Below are 12,114 nucleotides of genomic sequence, written 5' to 3' on the forward strand. Positions count from 1 at the left end.
TGTATGTGTGTTCGGCAAAGCAATATAAAACCCGCCTCATGCCCAGAATTGGCAGAAGTTGCACTTATGTTATGAGTATGAAGTCGTGGAGATCAGACCTCATAACAATTCTGTATCGTGTTGTTCTTGAAACTTTAGCACTCGCTGTACAGATATAGTTTAACAAGTAAAGCAGATAGTAGACCAATAACATATTATTCTCATGTAAACCACGATGAACTACTAGGTGGAAAGCTAAAGCAACAACTAAGTGTCGTGTGCAGAAGTTGCAAAAAAGGAAAAATGGCGTTTAAACCGGTAATGAGCCCATGCTAACTTAACACGGTGTAAAGATATCCAGGACCTAGATGACACCTTCTCATGATCCGGAAACGAACTGAATAAGATAATAGAAGTGCCATCTCATGAGAGCAGATTGCAAGTTTATATGTGGACGGTCCGCAAGGTAAAGCATTAAAAACTAGGAAAATTTAATGCTAAAGAAAAATAAAACAGCCAAGTACTTTATCGAGTCTTAAGCCAATAGGCAAGGTAAATAATAAAAACTTGACAAATAAGTCAATGAATTGTCAATGAAATGCTAGTACTCAGCATATCAAACATGAAAAAGGTCTATGACATAACTGTGTATGCAAAATAAGCTGCAACAGCCTCCAATAGGAAGTCACCGTCTTCATCCGAAAACAGTTCAGCCATCCAATTTAAAAGCGGAAAAGAACATACGTGCTCTCCCAGCACCGGATCCTCTATCACATCAGAGGACAGCTCGGTGGGTTTTCAAGAAAGCTCTGTTCCAAGAAAGACTGTGCTGCCGCCAGTAAATTCCAGGGACCAAGTAGTCCATGCATCAATGCCACAGCCATAATCCTTTCGCCAGGACAAACCAACTCGTGAGTAATGATAGGAGTCATCAGCTGATTAAAGTCGACGTCAGGAGAAACCGGTCCGCAGAGACACAAATCAATGGCCCAATCGAAATCACAGGTCAGGCAGTGAAATACAGGCTGGACACAGGTGAAGTAGGAGAACCGAAAAGATAATCCATATGCCGTGCTTAATATCGCCAACGGCATTGTGCCATAATATTCTAGCATGCGATTGCGGAACAGTGTCAGCAGCTGCAGGGTCGGAGGTTGCATAGGAGGGACATCCATATTTAAAAATGTAAAAAAGCACAAGAGCGTCCGCTGGTAATGCAAGTAAAAATGCCAATCCACGAACCAGAGTGCAGAAAATACAATGAAATGAAGCAGGGATGACTCCAAAGATTTTCTCAAATGAAGTCACGAGACCACTGGTAACAACTTTAAAAAAGTGCACCAGGGACTTTGTGGAGGATGCGTTAAAGATAGTCGGAAACATGTTGCTGAAATTGAAAGGCAAATGTTAATTGAAAAAGGTTTTGCACCTCTGTATGGGTGTTCGCTATGTGAAGTACGAAAGTTTCACGGGCCGAACTCAAGGCCACCTCTCTCTGAGACAAAAGAGCTCTTATTCTTGCCATGCCATTGAAACGTGTCTCAAGGTTGGTATTTGTGGCCAGATTGAAAACTCCCTATGTTCATGTGTGGGAGGAAATAGAACATTTCTGCAGCAAATAACCCGTTCACTTACTGTTACGATAAAAGGAATACTTTTAATTAACTCAGAACAATCTTCATTATTGAGCATCAAATAACTACCATTTTCCAACAACTTGAACGTGGGGATGATAGCAGGAACTGGCGTGCCTTGCAACACGCAAGCCATATTTGGTCGGTGTTTGTTGCATGAACCGTGTAAATGTATGTGCCTACACATTAGTGAATGATCTGGCGTCTCAGTGCATTCCTCTCCATTCAGATAAACTTCTTGATCATCTTTGAAACATCTGTATGTGTATGGAAGCGACCAGACCTCATGAAGAAAAGCACTACCTAAAGGTTCATAACGACCTATTGGTATATATTTCATACAATTTGAAAACTTATATAAAGCAAAAGGCAGCGTTATTAAACCGTGGATAAGGCATGTTGCCAAAAAACCCGCAATCCTCTGCTGATGATGTCACTGAGCATGTCATGAATGATGTAATATGTGACATCATCAGCAGTGGATTACGGGTAATGGTATCTCTAGTTTACTCCCTTATAGCTGTCTTTCTTTTAACATAAGTGTCTGTTTCCTTCCCTTATACTTACTGTTTTTGGGTCGCTTCCGGTTCGCGTACCCGCGAGCGAACTGGGAAGCGAACTAAGAGAAATAGAGGTTGGCACAGTTCCAAATATTGTACCAATTTTTTAATAACGGGGAGGTAGTTCTGAAAAGAACTTTTTTTTTTATTTTTCTGAACATTTTTTTACTGTTTTTGAATTTTTCGGAACAGTTTTATATTTTTTTGGGTTTTTCTTGGAGGGGGCAATGAAAACGATTCATTGTAAAGGGCTCAACAGGAGCAACAAAACAAAAAAAAGAAGTATTTATTATTTTGGGCGTTTCGGACAAACTTGCATATGATAGTCAATAGCTCTGTTGATCAGAGTGATGCTTTTTTCTCCGTAGGAAATGAATCCATCGCAAAATGCGCAGATGTGTTTTACATCACCAAATCTCATTTGTATATTTGGCACCATCTCCCTGCCCTCTGGTCCCGTTACTTCCGGTACAACAGATCTTCTGGCCATAATAGGGAGATTATCTAGGTCGTTCCGAAACTGTGCAGCACTGTAGTTGTTAGGATGCCACCTAGTCATATGGCGATGCATTGTGTAGTTTCCGAAACTGTATTTTTTGTCGGTCCCTCTGGACAGTCTATCTTGACATATAAGGCAAGTTACGTATCTTGCATTTACTTTTTTCTGACCTTTGGGAATTTTAAAAAATTGCCAAATGAAGTTTTCTTTCCGGTGAGACGTCCTGGGCTGCTCAGGCAAAAACTGCCTCTCTTCGTGCTCGTCCTCCTGTTCCTCTTCTTCTTCTTCTTGTTGAATTACAACTTGAGCAGGTGGTCCACTCTTCCTTGGATGTGGTGGAGGTGGTGGGGAAGCACCAGCTGAAGCTACTAAAGAAGCCATTGCTCAGTGATCACAAAGGGTCTTTCTCTCACAATGATGAAAGTCAGAGTGAGGAAAGAAGGAGGGATTTTCATCATTTGGGAAAAACAAGAGTTCTCAACCAATCAAAAGTGTTCATTTTAGATTATATGACCTAGTCTTACATCATTAGGAAACCAAAAGTGAAATGAACCAATGAAAAGTGTTATTACCAAGTCACATGACTTGCTGTGTTTACGTTAAGCGCTTTGCAGGGCCTCCCGGTTTGCTTCTAGAAACCTGCGCTTTGCGACTCGCTTCGCGTACCAGTTCGCTAACGTAGCACGTCATATGACGTATCACGCGACAACGTGAAACGTCATGCGGACGGGAGGCGTCACGATGTTGTTTTCTAACGCGGCACTTGCGGTAAAGAAACGTTTACCGGCTCGCGGTCTATTTCGCGGCATCAAGGTCAGCTAACGGGAAGCTTCCCGATTCGCGAAGCGGGAACGAAGAAAAAAAAATATTTTAAAAAAAAATTATTCATAAACATATAAAATATATTTTTGGATTTAAAGAAGAATACATTTTACAGCTACAGATATTAGCTGTTAAAAAACCAATGAAATTCACAGAAAAAACCATAGGTTATAGACCATATATAGTTAGGAATTAGCATTTACAAAACCTTGAAAATTCACTGAAAAAACCATAGGTTATAGACCATATATAGTTAGGAATTAGCATTTAAAAAACCTTATTTTACTCACACAAAACCATTGAAATTCCATATATAGTTAGTTGCACTAACTATATATCGCGCACCCGCAATCCACTGCTGATGATGTCACATATTACATCATTCATGACATGGTCAGTGACATCACTGATTACATCACTGATGACATCTCAAATGACATCACTGATGACATCACTGATGACAACATCCAGTGACTATGTTTCTGTAAAGTTAAAATATGTCTTACATATTGAAGAATGAGTGGATGTATAAGTGTCTGAATGAAGGTTTTAGTAGGTGCGTGATTGACTGTATGAGTGAGTGATTAAATGCGTCTTACTGAATGCACGGGTTAGTGACTAAACTGTCTGAAAGTGTGCATCAGTATGTCTGTTGTTGTGCAAGCTGCTGCATGTGTTGATCAGTAGCTATATAAGTAGCTATATGGGTTATTGATTGGTTGCACAAGTATTTGTATGGGAGACTGAGTGTGTGTATGGCTGGCTGGGAGGTGTGTGACTCTGTGCAGATCAATGTGTACTTGTATCAGTGATTCTATAAGAGAGTAACTATGTGTTAGTATATGTTTCAAAAATGTAAGGTGTTCTGTGTTTAACTGTATAGATGAGAAAATGGAAGTGTGATTGATTCTTTTCAGGACTGACTAGGTGTGTGAGTAACTCCATGGATGAGTGGCAGAGTGTGAGTGTCTGTATAGGTGTATGAGTGCATATGATAGTGTTGTAAAGATGAGTGATTGTATGTATGAATGATTGTATGAGTGAATGTGTGTGTAGACATAGGAATCAGTGAGTGCGTATGTAGTAACTAGTATTGGTGTGTCAATGGTTTCAAAAATGATACTCTCTATTTAACACTGGGTGTAACGGAGGTTATATTACAGTGTGAGGAGATGCATTGTATTATGACATGAATGATATCATCAGTGATGTGATCATTGATGTCAAGTGAGATGTCATCAGTGATGTCATTTGAGATGTCATCAGTGATGTCATCAGTGATGTCATTTGAGATGTCATCAGTGATGTAATCAGTGATGTCACTGACCATGTCATGAATGATGTAATATGTGACATCATCAGCAGTGGATTGCGGGTGCGCGATATATAGTTAGTGCAACTAACTATATATGGAATTTCAATGGTTTTGTGTGAGTAAAATAAGGTTTTTTAAATGCTAATTCCTAACTATATATGGTCTATAACCTATGGTTTTTTCAGTGAATTTTCAAGGTTTTGTAAATGCTAATTCCTAACTATATATGGTCTATAACCTATGGTTTTTTCTGTGAATATATATATACATACATATATAAACATATATAATCTTCATATCTATATCAATACAAATATAAATGCATGCATACATATGCATTTTATTTACATGAAAGTTTGAAAAACACTAATAAAAGCAAAGCTAAAAAGCCACCTCATTACAAACAGAATGGCTTTAACTTAAACAAGGGCGAGATCTATTGCATTTTCACTGCTTGTTTACTTTGGTTCCATCAAGAAGGCATTCAGATGAGTCACACATTTGCCATAAATTCTGAATGTTAGCACTCTAGTTGCTCATTAGATCACTGTAGTAAAGCTACTGCTCACCAGGGAAGTCTGCTGCTGGTATTCAAAGTGCATGTTTCAGTCTGCATGTCAGAATTTTTTTAATGAAATAGAAGAGGATTTGAGAAGTCACTCAAAATGTGCCCTAATTTTTCTTCGGAAGCACTAATCATACTTTCTATGGCAAAATGAACCCCCTCATTTTGTTCCTTTTTAAATTAAATGTTTTCAGACTTACCACTTCATTCCAATCAAGATGGCTTCTGGTGTGCCATACTTTTGTCATAAGTAAGACTGTTAGCGCTCTAGTTGTTCTTTAAAACACTCTGGGACAGTCTGTCATTGGGCTATACTTGGGCTACATCTGGGTGATATTTGGGCTACATTTGTGCTCTTTTGTCTCTGGTGGCCATCTTGGGAGGCTGCATGTCAGAATTTTTTAATGAACTAGAAGAGGATTTGAGAAGTCACTCAAAATGTGCCCTAATTTTTCTTTCTGCAGCACTAATCATACTTTCTATGGCAAAATATACCCCCTCATTTTGTTCCTTTTTAAATTAAATGTTTTAAGAGTTACCACTTTATTCCAATCAAGATGGCTTCAGGTGTGCCATACCTTTGTAATAAGTAGGACTGTTAGTGCTCTAGTTGTTCTTTAGAACACTCTGGGAAGCTGCAGTAGAACACAAAGGAATCAACTGACAGTCTCTGTCCTTGTTGAATGTACATGTTTTACTGAGATTGTCAGACTTCATTCTCACATGACTGAGAAAGATAATGTGAATTTACAGAAAATATGCTTTCAGCTTAGCTTATAGATCCCCTTCCAAACCACTGTGGGAAAAGCATGAGGTAATTGTTTTCTTTCAAACATGATTCATTATATCCCAGCGGAAGGCTTTTTCACATGGTAAAATCACCTTAGAACACACCACAATTCTTAAAATTAGTATGGTACTATCAACAAATGATTTATAATGTAACTAAAGTCTTAAAACCTTCTATTAACTGCAATGCTTTTTAATGAGGTGTTATCATGTATATTGGTCCCAAGATGGCTGCCAACAGTTTCTGGTTTGGAGTGTTGGCAGACAGTTGACAGCCAATCAGCATGCAGCTCGTGCTCGGAAAGGTAAGCTTACAGTAAGCTTACAGTAAGCTGCTATAGATATTTATATTTTTTCTCTTTTGATTTTCTCGGGAACTACTGGAGGGATTTTCACCAAATATAGAAAAAGCACTTCTGCATACCAGTCCCTACCATTTTGTCAAGTTTGGTGTAATTCGGTTCAGCCGTTCGGACTGTAGCCGTGTCTAATCGTCCTAGGGAAATTAACATGGGGAAAACACGTTTTGGGACCCCCCTTTTTTCTCGGCCCCCGCTTGTTGAATCCCCCAAAAACTTTCAGGGAAGGAGCAGAACTGAGCTGGCCAAAATGTTGGAAAATTGCACGCAATTTCCTCAATCGACGCCAAAGGTATTCCCAATAGAATGTTGCGGATTTCCTATGGTAACTAGGTCCTAACTATATATACCTACTGGCGACCATCAGTAGGTAATATATATAAATTATATATCTCCAAACAAACAGTCTGTAACCGGTGCGCTCTTAATAACGGGTGCCGATTTCGAGGCCAGACCAAGCCCCGTAAATCATTGACCAGCAATCGTTGAAAAACCGCACTCCCAAACACAGGAATTTTTCTTTGAAGCTTGTTTTAATTAAGGCATGATAGAAACCGCCACCATCACCCACCAACGTTTCGAACAAGAAATGTTCTTTTTCACGGTATTGTGAGTCCTTTTTTTTTTTTTTCCTTTTATAGTGTCAAAAACCCCAGAGTGATGCATTCTGGTGTAGGTAGTTTTCAAAGTTACTCAGTTCTTTCATTGTCGATTCTTCTTTGTAAATAAAGTGGCATTTAGTCACTGCTAGCTATGTGGTTGAAAATAACTGTCTGGAAAAGGTTGATATTGTTTAGTAACAATTTCAAGTTCATATTAATATCGCATTCTTTGATTCACCATTGAACGCCTTACACTCTCGGTGTAGTACCCTTAAGCCTCGGGTTCACATTGTCTCCAAATCAGTAATTATTGTGAAATGTCACAAATGGTATAGTACCGTCAACATGTGTTATCTATCCAGTGTACAGATAATTATAGCTAAGCCTGTTGTTAAATGTCCAAAAGTTACGTTGTTTTTCTTGTGTCAATGCCACTTAAATTTTTAGATGAACATGCATTTCTTCAGCCCCGTTAAGCCCATACGGGGTCTTCGTTTTGAATCGAATAATCAGACGCGATTCCAATTTTCTCAATTTCAGGGTGCGGTTGCCATCTCTTTCATTAGCAGGTACAGTAGCAATACCAAAATAACAAATGTTTTTCCCGTTTGTTTTGTGTTGCAAATGAAGATGTTTGGAGATTGCATGAGACATATCTTTGTTATGGATTGCCCTTAAATGTTCTAGAATGCGCTTTTTTAAGGGGCAGATTGTACTGCCAATATAGCGCAAACCGCATGTGCACTCCAACATATAGACTACATATGGTGTATCACATGTGATTTTTTCTGTGATTTCGAAAACTTTACCTCTTGCATCTTTTATTTTGGTTATTGATTTGCCAATTTTGCAGGATTCACACTTACTGCAGTGTGTGAACCCCATTTGTTTTTGTGTTAGCCATGTAGTTTTCTTTGATGGTAGGAAGTGGCTTTTCACAAGTTTATCCTTTTGAGAGGTAGCTTTTTGACATGTGATCTGTGGATAGTTTCCAATCATTGTTCCAATATCTGGATCTTTTTCCAGGACTTTCCAGTATTTGTTTTGGATTTTTCTGATCTTGAAACTTTTGTACGTTAAAATTAGTCTTGTAGTTTCTTCATTTGTTGGTTTAGTTTTATTGATCAAAGTTTCTTCCCTGGGAATTTGTTTAGCTCGTGACAGCCCTATTTCCACGTCACTGTGGTTGTATCCTCTTTTCAGAAAACGATTCTTTCTTTCTACAAAGCTTTTGTGTACCATTTTGTCAGTAGAACAGTTTCTTCGCATCCTGATAAATTCTCCATACAGAATGCTTTTGGTTATCTCGGTGGATGAAAGCTTGTTCCGTGGAGGATGCTGTTGGTCGATGTTGGTTTTCGATAAAGTTTTGTTTGTATATGTTCATCTTCTATATATACACTTCGACGTCTAGATATTGTATTCTTTTTGGGCTGATGCTGTAGGTAAATTTTAATCCTACTTCGTTTTTGTTCAAAATTTCAAAATATTCTTTGAAGTCACTTTGGCTCCCGTTCCAGATTATAAAAAGATCATCGATGTATCTCAACCAGAGTTCTATTTTGGTTGTGTATCTTTAATTCTTTTCTTGCCATGCCACAAATTTTTTCCCAGTACAAAAGGGGGTGGTGATGGATGGAGCATCCGAATCAATCAAACACTCACACCCAGTCAAAAGATCTGGGTTTAATCCATCACCGTTCTTTAGCCCACTCTGCCACCCCAGTTCAGACATGGCTATATGCAAATCAGTCTGACCCTGTGCCTCATGGGAACAGTCCAGCCCGAACTGCCAAGCCATGTCTTCCCTGGACCGGAAACAAGCTTCCGAGACCGGTTTCTGGCATTCCAGCCGTCTTCAGACCGGCTTGCTTGAATCCAGTGGCAAAGTGAGCAAGGGACTCACGTCTGAGCATACCCTGCCACACTTATGGCGGCTAAAAGCGGTACAAAAGGGGGTGGTGATGGACGGAGCATCCGAATCAATCAAACACTCACACCCAGTCAAAAGATCTGGGTTTAATCCATCACCGTTCTTTAGCCCACTCTGCCACCCCAGTTCAGACATGGCTATATGCAAATCAGTCTGACCCTGCGCCTCATGGGAACAGTCCAGCCGAACTGCCAAGCCATGTCTTCCCTGAACTGGAAACCAGCTTCCGAGGACCGGTTTCTGGCATTCCTGCCGTCTTCAGCCCGGCTTGCTTGAATCCAATGGCAAAGTGAGCAAGGGACTCACGTCTGAGCATACCCTGCCACACTTATGGCGGCCAAAAGCAGTACAAAAGGGGGTGGTGATGGACAGAGCATCCGAATCAATCAAACACTGACACCCAGTCAAAAGATCTGGGTTTAATCCATCACCGTTCTTTAGCCCACTCTGCCACCCCAGTTCAGACATGGCTATATACAAATCAGTCTGACCCTGTGCCTCATGGGAACAGTCCAGCCAGAACTGCCAAGCCATGTCTTCCGTGGACCGGAAACAAGCTTCCGAGGACCGGTTTCTGGCATTCCAGCCATCTTCAGCCCGACTTGCTTGAATCCAGTGACAAAGTGAGCAAGGGACTCACGTCTGAGCATACCCTGCCACACTTATGGCGGCCAAAAGCGGAACAAAAGGGGGTGGTGATGGACGGAGCATCCGAATCAATCAAACACTCACACCCAGTCAAAAGATCTGTGTTTAATCCATCACCGTTCTTTAGCCCACTCTGCCACCCCAGTGCAGACATGGCTATATGCAAATAAGTCTGACCCTGTGCCTCATGGGAACAGTCCAGCCCAAACTGCCAAGCCATGTCTTCCCTGGACCGGAACCAAGCTTCCGAGGACGAGTTTCTGGCATTCCAGCCGTCTTCAGCCCGGCTTGCTTGAATCCAGTGGCAAAGTGAGCAAGGGACTCACGTCTGAGCATACCCTGCCACACTTATGGCGGCCAAAAGCGGTACAAATTTTTTCCCACCATCCCATGGTTATATTCGCAAAGCTGGGCGAAAATGATATTCCCATGGCCGTGCCACATTTCTGATTGTAAATTTTGTGGTTGAAGAGGAAAATGTTGTTCTGCAGGCAAATCTTTATCATTTCCAACAGCATTTTAGAATGTTTCAGTTCCTGAATGCTTCGTTGACGGAGAAAGTATTCTACAGCTTTGATGCCGAATTCATGTTCTATCGATGGATAGAGAGATACAACATCAATGGTTACCAATTGAAAGCCTTTTTGCCATCCCGTGTTGGCCAATATCCTTAAAAAGTCTCCAGTGTCTTTAATGTAGGAGCTGAGATTTATCACTATAGGTGCAAAGTACTTGTCTACATATATGGAAAAATGTTCATATAGTGATTCACAACTTGAGACTATTGGCCTTCCCGGTGGGTTTATGAATGTCTTGTGTATTTTAGGGAGGAAATAAATAGTTGGTATCACAGGAATTTCGTTTAACAAGAAGAGAGCTTCATTGTCATTAAGGAGGCCATCTTGTTTCCACAATCTGATCCTTCTAGCTAGATCTAAAGTTAGATCGTTGATTGGATTTTCTTGCAATTGAATATAATTTTTCTTCAATTCTCAGTTGTCTTAGGACCTCTTCTATGTAGTCCGTCGTGTTCATTATTACTACATTTCCACCCTTATCCACAGGCTTAATAGTGATTTTGTCATTTTTCGTCAAATTGGATAGTGCTAAACGTTCATTTTTTGTGAGGTTCTCTTTTTTGTTTGATGTGGTATTTTCCATTTTATCTAATTCTGTCATCACAAGTTTGTCAAATTGGTCAATTCTATTTCCAGGGCTCAAGACTGGACAAAATTTGGACTTTGGTTTTAAATCTGATGGTACATGTTTGTCTGTTTAGATCAGCTAAAATTTGTGTTTTTGATGGTTCTATCTCCTCAAAGTTCGATGTTAGAGCAGAAATTGTTCTTAAGTTTGCTACATCTTCCATATTTAGTGATTCATGTTCATCGCTAGAGTTCGAAATATTTGGAGTTGTTGCATTTGGCCGTTTTGCGAAGAACTTTTTCAGTTTCAGCTTTCTGATGTATTTGTATAGGTCAATCCTTGTTTCGACAAAGTCATGATGTTGTTCAGGACAAAAGGATAGGCCTTTGTTGAGGACGCTCACTTCATCATTGGTGGCGGTATAGTCCGATAAATTTACAATTAGATTGTCTTTCATTCTCATGTTATTCATTTTCTCGCCATTCTGTTGCGCAGCGGATAGTCTTTTATTTTTTCCTTTTCCTCTGCGTGTTTTTCTCCTTCTTTTGATACCATGGCAAGATGATGTCCTCTCCCTCGACCTCGTCCTTTCCTTTGTGTTTTTGGGGTCTGTTGGTCTAGATATACTAGCTTCATTTTGTCTAACAAATTTGTTTGTATAATTACTCTCGGTCCCTGTTCTTCTTCACTCCATTCGGATTCTGAACCACTTACATATGGTTTGTCCGTGTCAGTTATTGGTAGCCTTCCTTCCTGTAGTTGTTTTTTGAGGCCATCGAAACATTTTGCAAAGGTTAGAATTGAGCCCCTTTCATAATCTAATTCATCCCGTTTGAATTTTCTCTGCTTCCGCAGTTCTACATCATCTTCGTATTTGTCCAGATATTTTTCCATTTCTTAACGAAGTTTGCCACCTTCCTTATCTTGATTGAGGGCTTTTATTTGGTCTTCTATCAATTGTATTTCTTTGTGTAGTTCATCAACATCTATTTTAGCATATTTGATGACCAAGAGGACCATGTTTCTAGAGCAGCCCGTACTATTTTTGGCCCAATCTTCCAGCATAGCTGGCTGAGTGTCCGGATGGTTCGGTAATGTGAAAATTCTTAAACCTCTTGGGATGCGGTCACATTCAATATATTTCTCCAATGTTAAAATCTCCCAACTTTTTTATATTTCCTTTTTCAGTAGCTTTTCCAATTGGAAAAATGATTGTTTCATATTTTTAGCTGATTGATCTTTTCCACCAGTTTCTTTATCTTG

This window comes from Lissotriton helveticus, chromosome 5_1 (genome assembly GCF_964261635.1).
Source record: "Lissotriton helveticus chromosome 5_1, aLisHel1.1, whole genome shotgun sequence".
Classification (NCBI taxonomy): Eukaryota; Metazoa; Chordata; class Amphibia; order Caudata; family Salamandridae; genus Lissotriton; species Lissotriton helveticus.